This window comes from Ochotona princeps, chromosome 8, assembly GCF_030435755.1.
Source record: "Ochotona princeps isolate mOchPri1 chromosome 8, mOchPri1.hap1, whole genome shotgun sequence".
Lineage (NCBI taxonomy): Eukaryota > Metazoa > Chordata > Mammalia > Lagomorpha > Ochotonidae > Ochotona > Ochotona princeps.
Genome location: NC_080839.1, coordinates 44,041,563 through 44,067,650, shown reverse-complemented (window position 1 = coordinate 44,067,650; position 26,088 = coordinate 44,041,563). Strand labels below are relative to the sequence as shown.

At 46.3% G+C, this 26,088-nt stretch overlaps 1 protein-coding gene across 1 annotated transcript in view; it reads right to left on the bottom strand.

Moving 5' to 3' along the window:
- The window catches only part of ANXA4 (annexin A4), a 58,301-nt gene extending 34,608 nt beyond the window's left edge, over positions 1–23,693 (bottom strand). Inside the window, exon 1 of the mRNA XM_004580068.3 lies at positions 23,589–23,693. The gene's annotated coding sequence lies outside the window, so the exon portion shown is untranslated. The remainder of the gene's footprint in view (positions 1–23,588) is intronic.
- Positions 23,694–26,088: the final 2,395 nt, after the last annotated feature.

The window sequence follows — 26,088 nt, the reverse complement described above, 5'->3', positions numbered from 1 at the left end:
ACTCTCCAAATTGCTACAAAAGTTTGGGCTGGGGCTGGGCCAGGCCAAAGCCAGGAGGCTCGAACTATGCATTTCCCACTTGGGTAGCAGGGCTCCAAGAACTTGGGCCATCTTTTGCTGCTTACTTAGGCACATTGGCAGGGAGCTGGAATAGAAGTGGAGCATCTGGGACTTGAACCAGTACCTGCATAGGATTCTGGTACTGCAGGCAGAGACTTAATCTGATGCAACATAATGCTTATTCCCAAGATTCAACCGTCCTAAAAAACATATTTAGTTGGTTGGATCTCTGGAGTTAACAAGAATATGGACAGCTGATTGCATGAAGATAAAGCCTGTTTCTCCTGTACACTCGATACCAGAAATGGGATTAGTTAGAATGCCCCTGGCTCACAAATCATGCTGCTCAGAAAGGAAAAAGAGAGGATTGGGGACTAGAAGCCTTTGGTTCCTGGGTGATCACCCATGATGTGAAATAGCTGCTGTGTTGAGCTGGCAGGTTAAATCTAGGGCTGGGGGCCCGGCGGCGTGGCCTAGCGGCTAAAGTCCTAGCCTTGAAAGCCCCGGGATCCCATATGCACCGGCCAGTTCTAATCCCGGCAGCTCCACTTCCCATCCAGCTCCTGCTTGTGGCCTGGGAAAGCAGTCGAGGATGGCCCAATGCATTGGGACCCTGCACCCGTGTGGGAGACCCGGAAGAGGTTCCAGGTTCCCGGCTTCGGATAGGAGCGCACCGGCCCATTGCAGCTTACTTGGGGAGTGAATCATCGGACGGAAGATCTTCCTCTCTGTCTCTCTTCCTCTCTGTATATCTGACTTTGTAATAAAAATAAATCTTTCAAAAAAAAATCTAGGGCTGGGTATTTGGCACAGTAGCTGAGCCATCATTTGGGGTGTCTGCATCCCATATCATAATGCCTGGGTTCAAGTCCCTGCTGCACCCCTGAATCCAACCTCCTGCTAAGGTGCAGCCTGGGAAGTAGGAGGTGAAGGCTCAAGCATGAGGTCACTGCCATCCAGGTAAGAGACCTTGGATCCAAGCTCTGGATTCAGTTTTGGGTTCCTGGTCATTTGGGGAGTGCATCAGTGGATGCGGGAGTCTCTCTTTCTCTATGCCTCTCAAGTAAAATTAATTAAAAAGAATTTTCAAAGGTAAAAGCTACCAATGGAATTTAAATATGGATCCAGGCATTGGCAGTGTGGTGCAATGAGTTAAATCATGCTTTGAAACATCAGCATTCCATATCGGACTGCCAGTTTGACCTCCTGTCTACCCCCGAACTACTCTTCTGATCCAGCTTCTAGCTGACTTGCTTGAGAAAGCAGCAGAAGATGGTCTAAGTACTGGGATCCCTATCACCCACATGGGAGACCCAATAGAATTCAAACTCCTGGCTTCAGCCTTGTCCAGTCCCAGTCATTGTGGTTATTTGAGAAATGAACCAGTGAATGGCTGATCTCTCTCTATCACTCTGATAATAGATAAAATAAATATTTTTTAAAAATTTAAAACATTTCACCATGGGGGAAGGGTTTGGGGTGAAGGGGGGGAAATCCCAGTACCTATGAAATTGTGTCATGTAATACAATGTAATTAATGAATAAAAAATAATAATAATAAAAAAAATTTTAAAACATTAATATATATATCCAACTCCCAAGAAGTTGTTTCACTGGATCCACAAGAGGGGTTAATAAATAGGATAAGGTTAAATATTCGATCTTTCAGTTATTGTTATCAGTAGCTTAAAGGAAAGTAAAAGAGAGTAATATGTTGGACCTTGAGAGTAGATTCAGTGGTTCTAAGCTTTGGTCACTAAAGCCAGATCCACTTTGAAAAGACCATCCCAGATGGGGAAATTGATGTACTTCTTGGGTAAGCCATGTGCTAATCGGGATGTTTACCCAGGAAGATGCCATTAGCACCTCACGGTAATGTGCAAGTGCTTGCCTACCAAGCACAGGCATGAACACGAGCAGGTACAGGGAGTGCTCCTAGAAGCCTTTGGGCTGAAGAGTCAGATTGCAGCTTAGGAAGCGTTACTGAATTCGCTTTCTCAGCTTCCGCTTAAGATGCTCCTAAAACACGCGAGGCTGATCCACAAGGGAACGGGTACCGGCACAGAGAATCAGGTAACTGTTCTTAGCAGGATGGGTAGTTTTAAATGATGGAGAAGTAAGGTGAATAAAACAAACCTTGATAAAAGCAAAATAGGAAAAGTCACCAGCAGAGTTTTCAGAAAGAACAAAGGCCTCTGTCACGCCTTCACCTGAGGGCCTTGTCTCCAATGACAGGAACGATTAGCGTGCACTCACAAAGTCCTCATTAAACAGGACCTGCCCGGGAGTTAAAGCTGCAACAGATTGGCTGAGTCCTGGCTGACACAGCTTCCAGGAACCAGAGCCCTTCTTGGGCCCCCAGGTTGTTTAGGGGTGAAGGACACCTGCAGCGTAAGGGACAAGGACTCCTCCCCCAAACCTCCACTCCCCTTTGCCAGGTCAAGTAGTGCAAAGACTGAGCAAAGTCCTCTGGAAACGCATGGGGTCATTCTTCAAGAAGCCAGAAAGGAAAAAAAAAAAAAAAGAGTATCATACCTGAACCTTGGGCACTGTTAGCCAGAAAATTAATTTTTAAATGTGGACAGCACTGAAATTGAGACAGCTGGAGTACATTATTTATTAAAGGATTATGAGTACTGAATGAGTTTTCAATTCCAGAAAGGAGAGCAAAAAAAAAAAAAAGGCTTGCTTTGATTCTTTCATTAGATATCAAGTCGAACATGTCAAGATTAGCCCACAGACGTGCTAACTGGCGCAGCGCCTGGCACCTGGTAAGCCCTCAGTGACTTGGCAGGAAGTGGGACAGCAAGAGCTTTGCTTAGTTGTAGAAAACAATCAGCTCTCTCCTCCAGCATCCCTTGGTAACACTCCTACATTTCCACCTGCTCTCACGGAGCCTCTGTGGGAAGTTCCTCGCTGTTCACCTTTCAAGACTCCTTTGTTCTTTCTCTCTGAATCCCTTCCTATGACTCCATCAACTGAGCAGCTCATCATAACTCAGCCTTTGGGCTACAGGTGTAAAATCTCTTTTGAGGCCCATAATGTGGTAGAAAGAATGAGGAATGATATTTCAGTTGTGACATCTGTAAAAAAAAAAAAAGCTTCAGGAATGGTGCAGACAGCCCTTAATGTTACAGAACTCTTTCAAATGGAAGGATGGTGGGTCCAGTATGGTAACCTAGTGGTTGAATCCTCCTGTTGGTTTGTGTCCCAAATGCTCTGCTTCCCATCCAGCTTCCTGCTTGTGGCCTGGGAGAGCAGTAGAGGATGGCCTAAAGCTTTGGGACCCTACACCCAGGTGGGAGATCTAGGGGAAGCTGCTAGGTTCCTGGATTTGGATTGGCTCACTTATGGCCGTTATGGCCACTTGCGGAGTGAGCCAGCAGATGGAAGATCTTCCTCTCTGTATCGCTTTCTCTGTGTATCTGCCTTTCCAATGAGAATAAAATAAATCATAAAAAGGGTGGGTGGGTGCCGTAGCCTAGCGGCTAAAGTCCTCGCCTTGAATGCGCCGGGATCCCATATGAGTGCTGGTTCTAATCTCAGCGGCCCCACTTCCCATTCAGCTCCCTGCTTGTGGCCTGGGAAAGAGTCAAGGACAGCCCAAAGCCTTGGGACCCTGCACCCACAAGGGAGACCCAGAAGAGCCTCCTTGCTCCTGGCTTTGAATCAGTTCGGTTCTGGCCATTGCAGTCACTTCTGGTGCTTTACCAAATGCATTAGCAGGGAGCTGGATTAGAAGTGGAGCAGCCGGGACCCGAACCAGCACCCATATGGAATGGTGTATGGCAAGCAGTGTCTTTGTCCTCTATGCCACTATGCCTAAAAATAAATGTCTTTTAAATAACTTTGCCATGAACTTCTTGAAGCAATCTTCTGCATCTCTATTGCTTTCCAACTAGATGTCCAATAATTATACACTAGCCCACACATTGCCCAAAATCAGGAGGTAGATGCTGGTCAAACGTAAGGGTTCTTGGTCCTTGTGGTAAGTTACAGGTAGTGGAGCAAGGACCTCTGATTTCAAGTACAGAGCCTTTGAATGGGCAACTATGTGGTGCTCCTCCCTCACCCAGAGTTTGGAAAGTAGGCAAAGTGGACTTTCCCAGAGCAGGCTAGTAAAATCAGCAAATACCAATCAAAACAAGGATATGCAAACTTATTTCAATGCAGAAGGTCCCTGGGTTGAAGCAGCCTTGCAGAATGGCATTAACATATTTTTAAAAACTGCCCATCAGCAATGCAAACCCCACACAAAGCAGTTACAGAAATATTCTTCAAGGCCCCACCCTAAGGAAAGGGAGGATCCAGTGGTCAGATATTTCTCCACTATAAAGATTCATTTTACTCATCTAATACTCTGTTCTAACTCCTTGGTTGCCAAGAAACCTCTGGACTAGAGGATGGCTTCCTAGGTGGCTCTGTCTATAACCCCTGGTGCAGGAGGATTTTAGGGATCTGTACAACAATAGATTTGTTAATGGAAACACATAAATGAGCAGTAGATGCTTGCTTGCATGTATGTGCGCAGGTATGGATCTAGGCCCAAGAGTTGAACCTTGCCCTGGTGTGCTGCTGAATGCGATTTCTCTGGGTCTACTTCACATCATCCTATGCAGAAGTCACCCTGGAAATAACACGTCTCCTTTGTGAGCCCAACTCATTCCAGAAGCGTCCATTCCTGTTCATCACAGTGACCCACGTTGCAGGACAAGCAACCCGAGTGGCCATGGTGAAGGGATTTGCTGTCCTTAGAAAACACTCGGGTTGGCACATTCTCACTTCCCTGGAAGGTCACATGGGAGTGAGTCACCATTTTTCTTTTGGTATGTGGTTTCATTTTACATCCCATGAGGATGACAAATTTAAACTTCTGGTCTCTGAATGTGGGGAGGGTGTAACTGGTCCCATCCAAGTCCGGCTTTGAAAGCTGTCCACGAAACAAGAAAATGAAAGCAAATCTTTTGCTTGGAACTTAGATCCTTCTAAAACTAAAGCAAGTTTTGTTGTGAAAACAGAGTTACAGTTGTAAGGAATCAATGTTTTCAAACATTTATTCAGAGGCTGAGCATGTATGCTAAGTAGATATTAACCTGTTTGGAAGCCTGTACTAAATAAAATGTGCAGGGAGCCATTGTTTTAAAATGAGCTTCTGCATTGATTCCTAACTTAAACCAAAACGAAGTTCTTTGTACTATGCAATCAAACTGACATTTAAAAATAAAACAGTAAATCTCCCCAAAACCAGGTAATTCATAGCAACCAACTACGAAGGCTCCACTGAACTTGAGCCTGAATGTAAGGAAGTTCCCTCTGCTGAAACTCTCCCCAGGAAAGCAACCTGACATTAACCTAATCTGCTTTTTTTTCTTCAAACTTTATTTCATTTTTTTAAATTTATTTTTATTGGAAAGGCAGATATACAGATATACTGGCTAGACAATGAATAATTCTGTCTGCTTCTACAAATGTGAAATGTATTAAATCTTTCTCTTAAGATTTATTTATTTATTTATTAAAGACTTATTTATTTTTATTACAAAGTCAGATATACAGAGAGGAGGAGAGACACAGAGGAAGATCCTCCATCCGATCATTCACTCCCCAAGTGACCACAATGTCCGGTGCCGCCCAGATCTGAAGCCAGGAACCTCCTCCAGGTCTCCCACGTGGGTGCAGGGTCCCAAGGCTTTGGGCCGTCCTTGACCATTTTCCCAGGCCACAAGCAGGGAGCTGGATGGGAAGTGGAGCTGCCAGGATTAGAACCGGCGCCCATATGGGATCCAGGCGTGTTCAAGACAAGGACTTCAGCAGCTAGGCCACAGCGCCGGGCCCAAAATTTATTTTTATTGGAAAGTCAGATATACAGAGAGGAGGAGAGACAGAGAGGAAGATCTTCCATCTGTTGATTCACTCCCCAAGCGGTTGCAAGGGCCAGAGTTGAGTCAATCCGAAGCCGGGAGCCAGGAGCCTCTTCCAGGTCTCCCACACAGGTGAAGGGTCCCAAGGCTTTGTGCTATCCTCGACTGTTTTCTCAGGCCACAGGCAGGGAGCTGGATGGGAAGCAGGGTTACTGGGATTAGAACCGGCACCCATATGGAATCCCATCACATGCAAGGCGAGGGCTTTAGCCACTAGGCTACTGTGCCAGACTCAAAGGTTTGTTTTTTAACATCTGTTCCCTAAGCAATTAGGTACCTAAAACTGTACTCCAACCCAGTGAGAGTGGGAGGAGAGGCACAGTTGAGCCACATGGAGAGAGTTCCTGCTGTCTATAAGCCCACAGGATTTTGTTCCTCTTGCTCTGAAGATAAACAGACCCCCTGCCTGGACGTGTCTTATAACAGTTTAATAGACCAAGATTGGCTTACACCCACCCCCAGCTCATTCTAAAACATTAGCATGCTAAACAACATATCTATCAGCTGCCATGACACTAAACATTGGACCACGTAAGGAGTACAACTGGGCAGTAGCTAGATTCGGGAAAATCTCCATCTGTTTCTCAGGGAAATCATGAATATTCACCCTTTTATTATAAAATGTACCTCCCCATTGCATTAAACAAGTCATGCAAATGTTAAACTCAGTTTAGAGACAGGGCTCCTCCCTTCAGAGCCAGCCCACACTATGGGGAGTGTCTGCCTTTGCTGACTCAATAAGATGTTTGCTGCTTGCTATTCACCATTCTCTGACTCACATCTGAATTCTCTCTCTCTCTCTCTCTCTCTCTCTCTCTCTCTTTTCTTTCTTTTAAAAGATCTTCCATCTGCTGGTTTACTACCCAAGTGACCATAATGGCCACAGCTGAGCTAATCCCAAGCCAGGAGCCAGGAGCTTCTTCTGGGACTCTCACATGAGTGAAGGATCCCAAAGTTTTGGGCCATCCTCAACTGCTTTCCCAGGCCATAAGCAGGAAGCTGAATGGGAAGTGGGTCAGGGGATTAGAACTGGTGACCATATGGGATCTGGGCGCATGCAAGGTATGGACTTTCGCCACTAGGTTACTGTGCTGAGCCCACATCTGAATTATTTTAAGATGTTATTTATTTATTTGAAAGGCAGAGTGATAGAGAGGAAGAGGAGGAAGAGACAAGCAGAGAGAGAGAATCTTTCATCCATTGGTTTATTCTCCAAATGACTGGGCCAGACAGAAGCCAGGAACCCAGAACTTTATTCAAGTTTCCCACATGGCAGAGACCCAGGGCACACTCCCCTTAGCATCACAGGAGTGTCTTTACCATAATGCCAAATCCTTGGGACTTTATTTCTTTTAAGATTTATTTATTTTTTATTAGAAAGGCAGATTTTAGAGAGAAGGAGAGACAGAAAGATCTTCCGTCTGCTGGTTCACTCCCCAAGTGACCACAACAGCCAGAGCTAAGTTTATCTGAAGCCAGGAACCAGGAGATTTCCCCAGGTCTCCAATGCAGGTGCAAGATCCCAAGGCTTTGGACCATCCTCCATGCTTTCCCAGGCTACAAGCAGGGATGTGGAAGGGAAGTGGAGCTGCTGGGACACAAACCAGTGACCATATGGGATATAGTGCTGAAGGTGGAGGATTAGCCAGCTGAGCCAATGCGCCAACCCCAAGGGACTTTACATTTAAATACACATTTATTAACTCCTTAGTTGTACAAGTGCTTTGGTGTTTCATCAGTATTGTATCATGTTGCCCTTTCTTTGTCCAGAGTAGCAGGCATGATTATTTAAGTTCAAGAGAAATTAAGCACAGTGCCTCAGGTCCTTCACAAGTTGGCAGTAGGAACTGTGTCTTCACAGCTCTATCTGATCTTTATATTATACCAATCACATGTGTGCATATACTTGTGTAGTTAACTGGAAAAGTAGACAACAATTCTAAAAGTTTTCAGAACAATAATGGAATAAAGCCTTTGGCTTGTTATGCTTTTTTACAGAGCTACATGCTTCCTTATGCTTCATATCTCTCATAAGTTACATAGGAAAAAAAAGAACTGTAACACTCTTCCCAGATTCATCTGATGAAATGGGGCCACCCTCGGGCAGACAGAAAGCTTCCTCTTAAAACCAGGCTGGTAGCCATTTAAAGAAAGCTGCCCTTTTCCAAGTTCCCACGTGCACCTGCCAGAGTTCAGCCACATGGCGTTTCTGGTGGGGGAACAATTTGACACAGCTCTTGGAACAGATAGCCAGAGTCATGCCATCTCTGGCTGAGAGGACATAAGGGTTCCACCAGGAACATTCTGTATTCTTGTTATAACAGGGCCCAGCATCCTGTGCTGAGCACATGTGGGGAGGTCACGGTGGATCCAACCACAGCTTTAATGTACCCAACCAGCAGTGTGCTTTGGAGATATGTCTTGCCATTTGGAATGATCTGAATCCCACATCAGAGGAGGCTGGACAAAATGATCCCCTTGGCCATGTTTATTAAAGACTTTAGTGCACACTAGTAGCGAGAGACAGGAATGCCAGACAACAGCTCTTGTAGCGTTTGCTAAGAACAAAAAACCTTAAGGGCTTTCATGCCAAGCCTAAGACATGGCAGTTATTTGCGCTGTTAGAGGAAATACCTGTCCCTGCCTAAAAATAGACATTCTGATCACTCAGACATGACTTTTCCCCTATTTCAAATAAAAAAGTCAAACAAGTCACACATGAGAGAGTAATTCCAAGTCTGAGATGTAAGGACAGAAAGAAGGGATGGTAGAATTAGCAAGGAGATGCTTGCTCCTGCAAGACTGTGCTTCTGCCAAGGCTGGAACTGGCAGGGGAAAGAAGACTCTAGAGTATCCAGCTGCCCCTTCATTGGGAAGAGAGGATTCAGCCCTGTCTACAGGCAGGTGACGGGTTCACCTTCTGGATAACTGCACATTACCAACACGTTGGATTCTCTTGGGAGACTCTAAGTCTGGAATCCTAGGCAGTACAGATTCAGCCTCAAAGAGCAAAATTCATGCAGGTGCAGGATGGCACAGCCAGCTTTCCAACCCAGTCAGTAATTGTGCTTGTCGTCTGTTGGGATGAGTAGATGCTCCTCCTTCACAGACCTCACCATCCCTCCTCTGTGACAAATGGGGTGGGGTGCTGCAGTGCAACCCCTGGGTTTGTAATCTGCCCACACACATCCCAACTATGGGATCTGGGAATCGACTGCAACACTGGTAACATGGGTATAACAACAATTGTTCCTTTGCAGAGTTGTTGCAAAGATTAATCCAGTTTTATGTGATGTCAAGGCTTAGAACGATACACACATGTACTCAGCAAATGTCAGCCTCTAAATTGTTATTACTATTCTAACTTTATCCACCATATCTGCATATGAAGGATCTTCAAAGAATTCATGGAAAGTGTTATCAAAAAACTGTGCACAGATTTCAAAAAAGTTTTACTTCCAAATAAACATCACTTTTAGAATGTTTACTTTTATCTGTTTGAAAGGCAGAGCCATGGAGAAAGAGATTCTTCCATCCAGGCTTCACTTCCCAATGACTGCTCCTGGCAGAGCTGGGCCTGGCCAAAGTCAGGAACCCAGAACTCCTTCTGGATCTCTCATGTGGGTGGCAGAGTCCAAGCACCTGGCCTCCCAGCATGCATTGGCAGGAAGCCAGATCAGAAGCAGAATAGCCAGGACTGAAAACATATTCCAATGTGGAATATGGGCATCGCAGGAGACAGCTTAACCCACTCTACCATAGCACCAGTTCCAATAACCATCCTTCCATTCCATTTATCCTCAAAACTTCTGAAATACTGTCATTTCCAGTACACACTATTTAGTGAGTTGCTCCAGGTGGGGCTACCAAACATGTTTATATTAAAACATCTGAAGTGTACAGAGTTCAGGCTTTCCCATTTACCAACATGCAGCATTTCCGCTGTGCTGCTTTTGGCCACCAAGTCAGTAGGCCCTCAGTGTGCCTGTCTTCACAGTAGTCTGAATTCCCATTATGGCCTCCATTTTCCCTGCTTCTAATTCTTAGTGCTGCCTTGCACACAGTGGGCCCACAAACAGTGTGAGATAACTGAGCAGCCGCTCCTGTAGCCAAAAGATGGGTTAACTACTGAGCCTCCAGGAAGCCTCGGCCCCAGGAAGGGCTCCAGTCTCCATCCCCTCTAGAGTCCTCCCAGCAGCTCCTCCTCTCACGTTGTTTTGAGCCCCAGCTACTCTGTGACCAATCACCAGCATGGTTTCAAATTCTCATCACACTGGCTTTAATTTTCTAATCACATATGATTTTATCCTAGAGTTTGGATGAGGCCCCAAAACATTAGCCTGGGTTAAGGAAGCCAAAAAAGTACTTATAAGAAGTTCTAGAACATGTAAATATAATGTAAGTGTGCTAGAAGCACAGTAGTGGTTGCATGGGGTCAGGCACAGGGAGTGCTGTGAGACACACAGGATACTGAGGGCAAAGCAGAGGGAGGGAGCTTACAAAGTGATGCGAACATCCTCTATCTTGACTGGAGTCATCATGACAAGATGCAATGAATTTAACTCACATCCATTGGAATGGCTTTTATTTAAAAAAATTATGAAAAGCTTAGAAAATGCAACAGTGATAAAATGTGGAGAATCCTTGGGCAATGTTGGGAATTCACAATGGTGCATGCACTAGAAAACTGTTGATTCTTTTTTATTTATTTATTTTTTTAAGATTTATCTATTTTTATTGGAAAGGCAGATTTACAGAGAGAAGGAAAGACACAGAGAAAGAATTTCTAACCGCTGGTTCACTCCCCAAGTGGTCTCAATGGCCAACACTGAGCTAATCTGAAGCCAGGAGCCAGGAGCTTCTTCTGGGTCTCCCACATGGGTGCAGAGTCCCCAGGCTTTGAGGCATCTTCCACTGCTTATCCAGGCCACAAGCAGGGAGCTATATGGGAAATGGAGCAGCTGGGACATGAACTGCTGCCCATATAGGATCCTAGTGCCTGCAAGTTGAGGATTTAGCCACTGAGCCATCACACCAGGCCCAAACTGATGATTGAAAAAAATATATATATTTTTTTAATATAGGTGAGTGAGTGGCTCAGCTGTTAAGATGCTACTTGGGACACCTCCATCCCACACACAGTTGCCTAGGTGTGAGTTCCAACCCAGTTTCTCAGCATTATGCATCCTGGGGAGGGGGGAGTGGGTGATGGCTCAGGGGGTTGTGTCCTGTCACCACATGAGAAACCAAGATTGAGTCCCTTGGCTCCCAGTTGCAGCCTGCCCCTACCCAAGTGATTGTAAGCATTGGAGGAGTGACCTAGTGAGTAGTGATTGCTGTCTTTCTCTGTGACTGTTTTTCAGATAAATTAAATAAATACATATTTTTTTAATTAAATATAGGATTGCTGTATGATCCAGCAACCCCACTCCTGTGGATATGCCCAACAGACAGAGCAGGTGCTACAAGGGTGATTTGTACACCATATTCACAGTAGCGTTACTGGCAACAGCTAAATGTAGAATGACTGAGTGACCCTCAAACTAATGTAGGGAAACATTATTCAACTGTTACAAAGGAAAGGAATTCCCACATGTTGCAAGACAGATGAACCTTAGAAGGAGTGATATAAGCTAGTCACTAAATGAAAACAATGTAGTATGATTCTACTTAGGTGAGGCACATAGAGTAATAAAAATCACTGAGTCTAAAAGTAGACAGGAACTGTGGGAAGGGAAGAATGAGGAGTTACAGTTTAACATGAACCGAATTTCATTTTTGAGAGATTAAAAGAATTAGGCACATGATGGCTGTGAAACATGCCTGTACTTAATGCTATTAAACTATACACTTAAAACAGGTAAGATAATGAATTTTATCTGATGGATATCTTATAATTTTGAATTTTTTTAAAATGTAAACTTTTTTAAAAAGCAACTCATCAAACCTAATCACTTAAGATCTGTATGTTTTATGGCATGTTTATTATATCTCAATAAAGATATCGACATCAATATAACTTAAAGGCCAAGGTCACAGCTGTGTGAAGCAACATTCGTTTCTTAGCCATAGCACACTGCTATTGCCCTGTCATTAGCAATACCCACTCTAAGGCAAAATTCAACTCAGCAAAATCCAAAAATCTATATTGCTTTGCCTAGCATTATGGGTACCTTCATGTCTTCAGGTATAACAATTATTTTAAAATAAAATTCTGTCAAGCATGACTAGGCTCTGCTATGGGTTCTGTTTCCAGCTCTGTTCTCAGAGTCATTTTAGAATCCAAGGCTAATCCTCTGCCTTCTAGCATGGGCTTCCCATATGGGTGCTGGCTTGTGTCCTGGCTGCTCCACTTCCTTCCAGCTCCCTACTTGTGGCCTGGGAAAGCAGTAGAGAATGGCCGAAAGCCTTGGGACCCTCTACCCTCATGGGAGACCTGAAGAAGCCCAGGGCTCCTGGCTTTGGATTGGTTCAACTCTGGCCATTGTGGCCACTTTGGGGAATGAACCAACAGTAGAAGATCTTTCTCTCTGTCTTTCCTTCTCTCTGTGAATCTCCCTTTCCAATAAAAAAGAAAAACAAAAAGATTTAACAACAGGGATCTGAATAGGAAGTGGAGCAGCCAGGACACAAATTGGCACCCATATGGGATCCTGGTGAGGCCAAAAGGGCAGTGCTGAAAGATGTCCACAGCCACCAACAAAGATCTGTTTGTCACCCACCTTCCAGTGGTCCAAGACGCTAACCCTCCTTGATATCCATGAAAGAGCATGCCCAGGAGAAACTAGCTGGAATACAATGGCATCCTCAGATTCCCAGGGACCACCAAGGCAGCTTTGAAGGAGACAGGACACAGCCACACATGTCTGCTCATTGTGATGTCAAGGCCAACAAGCAGCAGATCACACAGACTGTGAAGAAACCTACGACACTGATGTGGCCAAAGTCAAACCCTGATCAGGCCTGATGGAGAGAAGAAGGCATGTGATCCTGGTGCCATTAACGCTGCTAACATAATTCGGGTCACCTAAACTTATTCCAGCTTACTAATTATAAGTATATGGGGGTTTTCACCATAAAAAGAAAAGAACAGTGTCAGTGTTGTATGTTGTAGCATAGTGATTAAAGCCACTGCCTGCAATGTTAGCATTCCATATCAGTATTGGCTTGTGTTCTGTTTCCTTCCAATCCAGCTCGCTGCTAATGGCCTGGGACAAACAGTAGAGGATCCAAGGCCTTGGAACCCTGCTACCTACATGGGAGAACGGAAAGAAAGTTCTGGCTCCTGGCTCAGCCTGCCCAGTATTGGCCATTGTGTGATCACCTGCAGAATGACCATTTGGGAAGTGAATCAGTAATGGCAGACTGACTGACTTTCTTTCTCTCTCTCTCTCTCTTTCTCGTAACTCTGACATTCAAGTAAACACATCTCAAAAATGAAAAACAACCCAACTCAAAGGAGCAGAGAACAGAATGGTGGTTACCATGGGCTGGGGGTGGGATGGAGAGACAATGGTTACAGGCACAAAGCCTCTACCAGACAGATTCAGGCTCTGTGCCTTGAGATCTGGTGCATAGTCGGTCAATATACTGAACCACAATGCATTACAGATTTCAAAATCACTAAGACACTAATCAAATGTTATCACCAGAAGAAAAATTAAGTATCTGAGGTCATAATTAAGTAGCTTTAGTTAATTATTGCACATCACAGTCATACATTATAACTCACTTTGTAACCCATAAATCTAGACAACTATACCAACCTTTAAGACAGAAGGGAAGGGATTTGCAATGGATCCAGTGACAAAGCCATGGAGAGGCCAGACTGCCAGTTGTCCTGCTGGGGCCTGTTCTCAGTAAGGGTAAGAGACATTAGGCAGCTCTTTCTTTTCCTCTGGCTCTAAAAGCACAAAGCCAGGGTGGCCCCTAAAGGTTCAACGACCTAAACCTTGGCCAGCAAGCCCCAGCATCCCCTACAGGGGCTGGTTCAGTTCCTGCTCAGGCTGCTTCACTTCCCATCCAGCTCCCTGCTGTGGCCTGGGAAAGTAGTAAAGGACGGCCCAAAGCCTTGGGACCCTGCACAGTGTGGGAGACACGGAGGAAGCTCTTGCCTCCTGTCTTCGGATTGGCTCAGCTCTGATCTTTTCGGGGAGTGAACCGATGGATGGAAGCTCTTTCTCTGTCTCTTCTCTAAATTTGCCTTTCCAATGAAAACAAATCTCTAAAAAAAAAAAAGTTACAACACATATCCATCATCCCTGTTTGTCATGAGAAAAAGCTTGGTTTTCCTCCCTAGACTGACACCTGCTCAGCCACACGCTATGAACAAGTAAGTCCCAGCTTTGAGGACTACACACCCCCTCCCCAGGTCAGTGCCCTCTCCCTGGGCCAGGACAGCGCTCCGTCGCCACATCTTCCCAGAAGGTTGGCTGACTGGTGGCAGAACACAAAACCCTTCTATTCCAATCCTTCCGTGGGGGACTTGGGATTCACAAGGAGGAGGAGGGTGGGGCTTTGCTATTTCTGACGCAGGTGATCTCAGTTTCTCCTTGGAACCCTCGCAAACACGTGGGGGAAGGAATGGAAGACTCAGTACAAAAATCAAGAGGACTAACATCGGCCGAGTTGTGGCAGCAGCTGAGAGGAAGTGAAACGACCTGAAGTCAGATGGAGTGGGTGAGAGACAGGAGACCGGTTCTCTCTACCGGCAATGTCCGATCTGAGAGTCATGCCCAGAGCCAATCACTGCCCGGATCCTCCCTTCACCAGCCAAGAGGTATAGGGCTAGACGCCATGGTGGCAGAATAAAGTCAGGCTCCGTGGGAAGAACCCTGGCAGAAACGCATGCTGGGAGTACAATATGTACATGTTTTTATTGCTATGCAGAGAGGCAGGCATCTGGGGTAGAAACAGAAAAAGAGAAGAAAAAGCTAGAAATCTGGAGAGCAGACCCGGGCAGTCAACCTGTTCTGTAAAGCTGATGCCAGCACAGAAAAAAAGCTACTACACTGGGTCTTGGGCGCTTTGTTCACCCTGCCCTCTGCCAGTCTCTACACCCACTGTTGCCATGAAACACATGCACTTGCAGAGTCGCTGGAATGTGGCTGGAAAGATGGAGAAACTGCGTGTTTAATTTTACAGCACAGGGGCTGACGACTTGACTTGGACAAATGATAGACTGGGGCTGGCACTGTGGTACAAGTAGTTAGGCTTCCCACCCCACATCCCTATCAGAACGCTAGTTTCAGTCCTGGCTACTCTGTATTGCCCAGGTAGTTTCTTGCTAAAGTGACTGGGAGACAGTAGATGATGGTTCCTGCCTCCCACATGGGAGACCCACACCAAGTTCCTGGATCCTGGCTTTCGGCTTCAGTCTGCCTTAGCCCCAGCAGCTGAGCCTCCGCAAAAAGCTAGGAGACAGGACATTCTTCTGGATCTCCCACATGGGTGCAGAGTCCCAAAGCTTTGGGCCGTCCTCTACCACTTTTCCAGGCTGCAAGCAGGGAGCTGGATGGGAAATGGAGCAGCCGGGACATAAATCAGTGACTGTTTGGAATCCCAGTGCCTGCAAGGTGAGGACTAAGCATTGAGCAATCACACCAGGCCCCTGCCTGTACATTTTTTTAAAAGATGCATTTGATGAGGCCAGCGTGATAGCACAGTGGCTAAATCCTTGCCTTGCACGCACCAGAATCCCATATGGGTGCTGGTTCGTGTCCCAGCTGCTCTGCTTCCCATCTACTTCCTGTTTGTGGTCTGGGAAAACAGCAGAACGTGGCCCAAGTACCTGGACCCCTGGACCCTTGCAGGAGACCCAGAAGAAGCTCCTGGCTCCTGGCTTCAGATTAGCTCAGCTCCAGCTGTTGCGGCCACTTGGGGAATGAGCCAGCTGATGGAAGATCTTTCTCTGTGTCTCTCCTTCTCTCTGTAAATCTGCCTTTCTAATAAAAAGAAATGAATTTTTTAAAAAAGATTAATTTGATATGAAATGCCAGTGTCCCAGGTAGGAACTTACCCTTCTAGGCCATAACAGCCAGTATTCTTGTTACTTTTTAAAACATTATTTCTAGTAACTACTGTATAATTCAAGTTGACATTTGTAGCTCATTTTGTCCTTCTGTTATTTGTTACTGGTTAAGTATAATTCACCTTCTTTAATAATTACTATAGCCGATGCTAATCGAATATTCATTGTGGTCTAATACTGTCCTAGGCAATTTATATGAAAGATGTGGTTGTCTCTTTAAGATTTATTTACTGAATCCTATATGATAGCCTAGTGGCTAAATTCTTGCCTTGCAACTTCCAGAATCCCAAATAGCACCGGTTCATATCCCAGCTGCTGCACTCTGCTTGTGGCTTTAAATAGTCAAAGACGGCCCAAACCCTTGGGACTCTGCCCCCATGTGGGAGACCCAGAAGAAGCTCTTGGCTCCTGGTTTTGGATCAGCTTAGATCTGGCCATTGTGGCCATTTGGGAGGGGAGTAAGCCAGAGGATGGAAGAGCTTTCTCTCTGTATCTCCTTCTCTAAATCTGCCCTTCCAATAAAAAATAAATACATTTTCTTTTCTTTAAAGATTTATTTATTTTTATTGGAAAGTCAGATATACAGAGAGGAGGAGAGACAGAGAGGAAGATCTTCCGTCTGATGATTCACTCCCCAAGTGAGCCACAACTGCCGGTGCTGTGCCGATCCGAAGCCGGGAACCAGGAACCTCTTCCGGGTCTCCCACACGGGTGCAGTGTCCCAATGCATTGGGCTGTCCTCGACTGCTTTCCCAGGCCACAAGCAGGGAGCTGGATGAGAAGTGGAGCCGCAGGGATTAGAACCGGCGCCCATATGGGATCCAGGCGTGTTCAAGGCGAGGACTTTAGCCACTAGGCCACACCGCCGGGCCCTAGTTTTTTTTGTTGTTGTTTTTTTCCCCCCTTAATCAAGTGAGAGGAGATTCCAGATTTTAAGCACATGTATGTTTACAAGGGCTTAAGAGTTTTGAAATGTCATCTTGCTACTCCTGTTTGGTCTCAATTACATCATTTTTCACAAAAATGGACTTCTAAAAGAAACAGACCACAGAAGTCATGGAAAATGTAATACTAACACCTCAAGAAGTCACAGGAAAGATAAATAGCTTTTGAAAAATCACATTTAACTATTTGTGGATTTTTAACGATAGTTCATGAGTAACAGAAATCCTGCCATTGGGTTTTATTTCTGCTTTAGCAAACTCAGGACCTCACGGGAACAAGGAAGCCGGGGTCTGGGCAGCTGTGCTGGCTTGCCAGGGTTAACGTCTCCCTCCCTTCAGTCAGTTGCCCGGGTGATGGACAAACTTGTTTTCCCAAGTTTTACAGAATGTGAGTGAAGTTAGGATTTCCCACTGCAATGCTAGGAATAACGCATTTCCCCTACCTACCAATGAGAAAGGCTCTCACGGAATTTACAGCCTGGAAGGGCTTTCGCCAGCATCTAGTTTCCCCTTGCGTCTAATGTTGTACATTTTTAAATCAAGTTTAAATACTGAATAGGAAACTTTAAAGCAGTGGGAACTTGCCATTCACTCTTGTTTTCTGTTTGTTCCAGGTTTCTAGCAGTTACAGCCACGGTGTATGTAACACACACACTTCAGTGTTTCACTCTCTCCACTTAATTTTATATATTCTACATGATCATGACATTTATGATTTTACTGAAATATGCTCTTCAATAATTTTGATATAATTTTCTCAATGACCTTACTATTGGCTACTCAGAAATATTATGCCATGACCAAAATGTTTATTATTAGCTTTATAGATATTTTCTTATTTTGTCCCATTCCTTGAATATTTATTCATTTGAAAGGCAGAAAGAGAAAGAGAAAAACAGAGATCTTCCACCTTTTGATTCACTTCCTAAACAACTGCAATAACCACAGTTGAGTGAGGCAAAGGTCTGGAGCCTGGAACTTCATTTAAGTCTCTGAGTTAGGTAGCAGAAGCCCAAGCATTTGGCCCTTTCCCCACCTTCCCAGGTATATTTCCAAGGAGCTGGACAGTTAGTGCAGCAGCTGGGTCTTAAACCAGAACAGCAGTATGGGATGCTGGCGCCACAGGCAGTGACTTGACCCACTGTGCCACAATGTTAACTCCCTCCTCTTTCCGCTGTTTGCATTTTGAGTTACACAGTTGCATTTCTGGCCTGTTTTTAGAATGGTGGCGCTTAACTGATATGTTTATATAAACTGAACTTATAAGATTACACTGTATTATAAATGTATTTTGTGTCTAAGGTTAACCATAAGTATTTTTCCAACTTAATATGTTCATTTTAGTTTTATACAGCCAAAATTCAGAAGAAACATTGTAAATGTACCTATACATTTTCCCCTTTGTAGTCCTCCCTCTTACTCCTTCAGCAATTAGAAGTCTCTTTTTTGGGGGGAAATGTTCCTAAGAGCTGAGCTGAGTGATGAATAGGTGTGTGTGGGTTCTTTTTGCTATTTTCTCACTGGGGTGGATCCTGGAAAATGCCAATAATAAAAACTGTATAAAAAAGAATCCTTCCAGCCCGGGCACGGTGGCCTAACTGCTAAAGTCCAGGCCTTGCACTCGCCAGGATCCCATGTGGGTTCCAGTTCTAATCCCGGAGGCCCAGCTTCCCATCCAGCTCCCTGCTTGTGGCCTGGGAAAGCAGTTGAGGGCCGCCCAAAGCTTTGGGACCCTGCACCTGCATGGAAGACCCAGAAGAGGCTCCTAGCTCCTGACTTCAAATCAGTGCAGCTCTGGCCATTTCGGCTACTTGGTGAATCATCGCTTGGAAGATCTTTCTGTTTCTCTTCCTCTCTGTATATCTGACTTTCCAATACGAATAAAATAAGTCTTTTTGAAAAACAGTATCCTTACCTAGTGCTACTGCTAGTAGTCTCTCCAACTCCTTTCATTTTACAATGCAGACATTTGCCTACGGGGTTAAAATAACTTGCTAAACATGAGTCATCTTGTTCCCTTCCTCCAACTAAACTTTGCTATTACCTCTTCTTTTTAAGGCATGGCAAAACACCGGCAGGCAGGAAGAGTTGAAAAGGGTTACTAGAACTGAACCAAGCAAAGTTGGGATGGCAGATTCCAAGTGCCTGGTACAGATTCCTAACAACTTAGACCAAGCTATACATAAGATATGGTAGGTCACGGCATGCTAGAAACCATTAAGAGCTGGCTCTTCAATGAAAGAAAACCCTGTTGTACAGCTGTTCTCTGGTGTACAGCTTTCTACCATGACTGATTTTAAACTGCTAATGGCTGTCATTAAACATGGAGTTGAAAAGAGATGGACAGTAACACATCACGTTATACCATGTCTACCACTCAGCTACACAGATGGAATTAACCATGAGAGCTCGGACAGGGCGCTACCTCCCACCTCGTAAAAGAGGCCAACAATTAGGGAGAGGCCCCTCTCTGACCGAGGGACCACATCTGGAAATTCTGTTTGGCTGCTTGCTCTCCTCTTCCCCACCTTCTCCTTCTGGGAAATTCTCTGGCCCATCAGAATGGGATTTTCTCCACATGGTGCAACCTATATTCATGCAAGTGTGTGTGTTTATTTTCTCACCTTGTGAATAAACCTTGCTATCACCTTGTACACTTCAACCATGTCTGCACTTAGAATACTTATTTTTGTGTGAGGCACAGACTAGAATACACCCATGTCCACAACACTGCTGCCTTTCAAAATCAATAAATTTTAAACATAAAACCAACAGGGCCTGGTGTGATAGCCTAGTGGTTAAATCCTCGTCTTGCATCCTTTGGGATCCCATATGGGCACCGGTTTGTTTCCCAGCTGTTCCATTTCCCATCCAGCTCCCTGCTTGTGGCCTGGGAAAGCAGTAGAGACCAGCCCAAAGCCTCAGGACCCTGTACTCACATCGGAGACCCAGAAGAAACTCTTGGCTCCAGGCTTTAGATTGGCGCAGCTCCTGCCGTTGAGGCCATGTGGGGAGTGAACCAGCAAACAAAATATTTTTCTCTCTCTCTGTATCTCCTTCTCTGTATATCTGCCTTTTCAATAATAAAAACAAATCTTTACATATATATGTATAAACATACACACACACATATATATATATAAAGCCAACAACAGACCTTAGCTAGAAATCCTAAAGTCCTAAGCAACATCCCATATAGGCACCAGTTTGAGTCCCAGCTGCTCCACTTGTGATCTGGCTCCCTGATGATGGCCAGGGAAAAGCAGCAGTAGATTTCCTAAGTGCTTTGGACCCTGCTACCTGCATGGGAGCACCTGGAAGACCAACCACATGGGAGACCTGAAAGCAGCTCTCGGCTTCTTTCTTCAGCCACTGTAGCCAGCTCCTCAACTAAATCAGTGATTCACTGAATCAGTAAATAAAATATTTCTTTCTCTGTAACTCTGACTTTTAAATAAATAAGTAAAAATAAAATTTTTTTTTAAAGAATTATTCTGCGGGGCTCAGCAGCGTGGCCTAGTGGCTAAAGTCCTTGCCTTGATCCCATATGGCTGCTGGTTCTAATCCCGGCAGCTCCACTTCCTCTCTATCTCTCCTCCTCTCAGTATATCTGACTTTGTAATAGAAATTAAAAAATAAATCTTAAAAAAAAAAAAAGAATTATTCTGCGTGCCAGCTCCATGGCATAGTAGGTTAAGCTTCCACTGTTGGTGCCAGCATTCCACATGGATGCTGGTTTGAGTCCTGACTACTCTATTTCTGATCCAGCCCCCTGCTTAGGGCCTGGGAAAGCAGCAGAGGATGCCCAAAGATCTTGGGACCCTGCATCCACACGGCACACTTGGGAAGGCGTTTTAGGCTCTTGGCCTCGGAATGGCTCAGTTTTGGCTGTAGTAGCATTTGGAGACTGAACCAGCGGATGGAAGATCTCTGTGTCTTCCTGTAACTTCGTCTTCCAAATAAAAATAAATATATTTTTAAAAATTATTCTTAGAGTGGGAAGACTTTAACATTTACTCCATTACCTAGTTTACACCATAATGATAGGCCTAAGATTCCTTGGGAAATCCATGCTGTTACCGATTTATTCAATTTATCAAGAATGCATACACGGGTCTGGTGCTGTGGTGCAGCGAGTAAGCTGCTGTTTACATTGTTGACATCCCATATTGGAGAACTGGTTCTAATCCCAGCTGTTCCATTTCTAATCCAGCTCCCTGCTAACGCTCCTAAGAAAGCAATGGCAGATAGCCAAAAGCATTTAGGTCATTGTCCCCTACATGGGAGACCCAAATAGAATACTCCAAGCTTCTGTCTTCAGCCTGGCACTGCCTCTGCCACTGTGAGGAATGAACCAGTGGATAGAAGATCTCTTTCTCTCTTTCTGATTTTCCCTCTCTGTCATTCTGCCTTCCAAATAAATAAAAATAAATTAATTATAGATCTAAAAAAGAAAGAAAACAGCTGCTGAGCCTTGGCCTAGACCCCTCTGATCAGCCAGTTCTCAACACTAACAGCACCCAGCCTGTGGACACCGAGACCCTGGAGAATTTAAGACCACTAATGTGCTCCTCCACACCCGCCCAGCCAGTCTCCCTTTCTAGTCAAAACAGCTCTAATCTCTTGACTATATTCCACATGTCAGTTGGTCAAAAGGAAATTTAAGGAGGGCTAGAGAAACATCTGATGATGTAGTTAACAGGCCAGGGGCAGGCGGTGGATCCAGCAGTGAAAATGCTGGGTAAGTTGCCTACATCCTGCTGAAATTCACCTCCAGTGCCCAGCCCCAGGTTCCTGCTGGGGAAACCTGGAAGGCAGCAGTTGTGGCTTAACTGAGTTCCTGCTACCTATGTGGAAGACCTGCACAGGGTTGCAGCCTCTCAGGTTTGGCGCTAGTCCAGCCCCAGCCATCAGAGTCACTTAGGAGTGAACTCGGGTATAGGTGATCTCCCTGCCTCCCCCTCCACCATCACCAAAGAATTTTAAACAAGGAAGTCAACCAGAAAGCCACAAATCCCGAATCACAATGGACTAGGCACTGATGGAGTCCACAGTAAGATAGGGAAGAGGAGAGTAGGGCATGCTGTCCAGCAGATGGCATTAGCCTCAGCTCACCAGCGGTCCGGCCTTGACCAAGGATCATGCCTCTGCTTCAGCTCCCTCACAGGAAAAGCAAGGTTAGCGATGTCAGTGGGAGTCCAGCAAGGCAGTTATTCCAAGTCACTCAGACACTTGCCCCGCTTATCAAACTGCCTGCATTGTAGCTCTAATTGCAATGAAAACAACCCCTCAAGGGCTAGGTCTAGCCCAAAGGGCACCCCAAAGCCCAAGCAAAACACTTTGAAGTCTCTCCTTGGAGATTTGAAAATTCTATAATGTTTGGTTTCTATCCCATGATGTATCTCTGGTTGTGTTAATATACAAGCAGTTTTATCCTCAAATAGTTGGGTTACAGGAACACTCTAGGACAAAGCCCTCACTCATTTATTCTGCAGCCTCAGGCACCTCCTAGCACAGTTCCACTTTCCCCCGGGCTGGCCATTCACTCTGACCTTCCTTGGAAAACAGTGGTCTGAAAAAATAAGTGTGTGTGTGTGTGTGTGTGAGAGAGAGAGAGAGAGAGAGAGAGAGAGAGACTGCCTTTCAAATTAACCAAACTTACCCAAAAAAGGGGGGAGGGAGGGGAGAATAAAAGAGGGGTTGGACATAAACAGACAGGTCACAAGATCCGAACCTGGGGACGCATGGGAGGCGGACTGGTGTGGTCCAGCGTAACTATGCCTGCTGCTTTCTCAGTCCCTTTCATCAAGAAGGTCCCCTCGTGGAATATAAGGAGGCCTTGGAGGAAAATCCACAGACTGCCTTGACCCAACACATAACAAGCCTGTGGCTATTTCTACTTGGCCATCTGTCTTTTGAGACTTCCCCGACAACTACAGAGCCAGGGCTGGGCTATCCACAGAGATTCTTGCCACTGGAGAGTGGGTGTGTGGGAACGCAGGCGTGGTGGGAGGACACCTTTCCACCATCCTGCAGGAGGAGAGCATACGGCCAGTTCTGAGGAACAGTGCAAGTTCCTAGGGGCCTACAATGCTCCAAGCAGCTCGTACCAACCAAGGAAGCACTTGACAGAAGATTGGGCTCCCAGGCCCCCAGTCAGGACCGAAGGGTGAGGCGGTACCGCTGGCAGGCACAAGATCTCCCAACAGTGAGATTCCTTTGTGCCAGCCTCTGGGCCGGGGGCGTTCAGGAAAAGGGCAGAAGTGAACGCAGCGGCAATCTAGGAGCCGGGAGCGCGCTTCCTAACAGGAGGAAATAAAAGATTTCAAAATCAAATCTTCAGCCTTTTCTTTCCGAAAGCCCAAGCCCAGCACGAGGATTCCAGACCCAAGCGCCGGGTTCTCCGACCGGCTTTGAGAGCGCAGGGACTGCTCTGGGGGCCCCTGCCCGGTGCTGGCGGGGAAGGGCGGAGCTGGCCACCCTCCTGTCCACGAGGACGAGCCCCGGGCCCGGCGGCTCCGGCATCCCGCGGCCTGCAGCCGGGCCCCGGTCCTGGGCGCGGCGTGGGCCGGGCTCCACCGCCAGTCGCTGCCGGGCGCGGCTACCCGACCCCGGCCTCGCAAGTCCCCTTACCTCTGCTGCCAAGACGGGGATGCGCTTGTCTTCCGTGGCCGTGCGGGTCACACCCTCGTTGGGGCAGGGCAGTGGGTCTTATCCCGGAACGGACCCGCCCCGCCGCGGGGTGGAGACTGCGCCGGAGTTCCTGATTTTCCCTCTTCTCACGGGACCGGAAAGTCCCTCCCAGGAGCCGCGCACCTGCCGGGATTCCTGGGAGGGGCCGACTGTGCCCTTTCGGGGGCGGCTCGGATGTGCCTGGCACAGGGCAGAGCCCAGGAGGCCTCGTCCTGCGGTGCCCGCGGTGCCCGCTCAGGCTACAAGCACGTGGCCCCTCGGGGGTCCCGGGCGCCCCACACGCTCCGAAGCCCGCATCTCAAATCAAAGCTAACTTTTGTGAAACCGCCTTGCCAGTCCACCACAGGCCCACGCTGGGCCCATGGTCTTGGCGTTGGAACACGCATCCCACCAAGTTTCCAGCACTTTCGTACCTCCTTGGAGGAGGACAGTTCGCCTTCCCAGTGCTCCCAGCTGGTCCTGGGGAATCCACTAGCAATAGGTAGGAATTAGGAGCCGCCTAACTTTTCTGCTTCACCTGCGAACCACAGCTTAGCTGAGAACCAGTCCCTAGGACAGCCTTGGCCTTGTAACCCGGCTCGATGTGTTCCTCTCGCTCGCTTAGCTGGACATCAGTCACCAACCAGGTTTGGTAAGTCTTTGCTTCCGCGTCCAGTGCTGTGTGCACCCCACAGGGAATGTAAGCGGAATCTATTGAGTATGCAAGCACATTTAGATTTTTCAAATTAGAGGACAGGTAACTTGTGACAGTGTGTGTGCATGCACAGCTGGAGGGGTAAGTGAAGAAATCACTTCATGCTGACTTGGCAGAAGGTACCTTCATTTTCCAAAAATAAAATAAATAAATAATAAGTCTTTTTAAAAATGACCATTATGTGGCTCAAAAGCATGGAACATACAGGTGCTCTTAGTTGGCGATAACCTTTACTGCTGGGTACACAGAGCTCTCAGCTGCCAGCTTCTCCCTTATTTATTTATTATTTTATAATTGGGCATTTATTTTTAAATATTTATTTTATTTTTATTGTGAAGTCAGATAAACAGAGAGGAAGATCTTCCGTCCGATGATTTACTCCCCAAGTGGTCACAATGGCCAGAGCTGTGCCGATCCAAAGCCAGGAGCCAGGAACCTCTTCCAGGTCCCAAGGCTTTGGGCTGTCCTCAACTACTTTTCCCGGTCACAAACAGAAAGCTGGATGGGAAGCGGGGCCTCCAGGACTAGAACGGCGCCCAGATGGTATCCTGGCATGTTCAAGGCGAGGGCTTTGGCGGCTAGGCCACTGCACTGAGCCTCAGCTTCTCCCTTAATGGCCCTCAGACCAGGCTGGGGAAGCCAAGGTCAGAGGCTACCTCTTGTGAAATAGGAAACACCAGGAACAAATCAGTGACACCCTCCCATGGGATCAAACTGAGCTTAAACCTCCATAGAGGCACTGCGTGGGACATCAGCATCCCAGACGGACACCAGTTGGTGTCCTGGCTGCTCCACTTCAGCTTCAGATCCTTGTTAATGCACCTGGGAAAGGCATGGAAGCTATCCCAGGCCCTTTGGCCCCTTTAACCCACCAGGGAGACCCAGGTGGAACTCCAGGTTGCTGTCATTTCGGGAGTTGAACCAACAGATAAAAATGTCCCCTCTATTTCTCCCTCTCTTTAGCTCCACATTTCAAATTTAAAATAAAAAAGTCTTCAAAACCTTCCCAGAAACCAAGAAGTGGGTGTTTGACTTGTTCGTGAAGACCCCTATATTCTATATCAGAATTCCTGGGTTCAAGCCGCACATCTGCTCCCCGTTCCAGCTTCTTGCTCCCCTGGACCCAGGAGGCAGTAGGTAATGGCCCAAGCAATGGGGTTTCTGCCATCCACCAGGGGGCCTGGACTGAGTCCCCAACTCCTACCGCTGTGGGCGTTTGGGGTGGGGCATTGGATGGGAGCTAGCTTACTCCGTGTGTGTGTGTGTGTGTGTGTGTGTGTGTGTGTGTGTTTCAAATAAACACTATCTGAAACACTTCAGCAGAAGCAAAGTCTTTGCTCAGCCTCTTCCTCAGCTCAGCCCAACCCATGTCTCTCTCTCATTCACCAAAGATTTCTTTCTCCAAAGATTTCCCTCGCTAGAGCTTGTACACCAGAATCCCTCTGTTAGGCACCTGATCCAAGACGGAGTATTTTACAAAGTGATACAATGGCTGCAATGAAAGACCAACAGAGCCATAAATTAAAGATGCCAGAAAGAAAACATGCATTCATCTCTACTCTTCCTTGAAATCCAATTAAAGCAAGAGTAGATTTAAAAAAAAAAATCTTACAAAGACAAGGGCATAAGAGAGGAAAAAATAATAAAACTCTGGAGCCTGGGAAGCAGATCGACAGGTGGTAACCGGCTTAGCACGCCTGAGGAAGCTGACTCCCTCACCAAATAGGGAGCAACGTGATAGTGTAG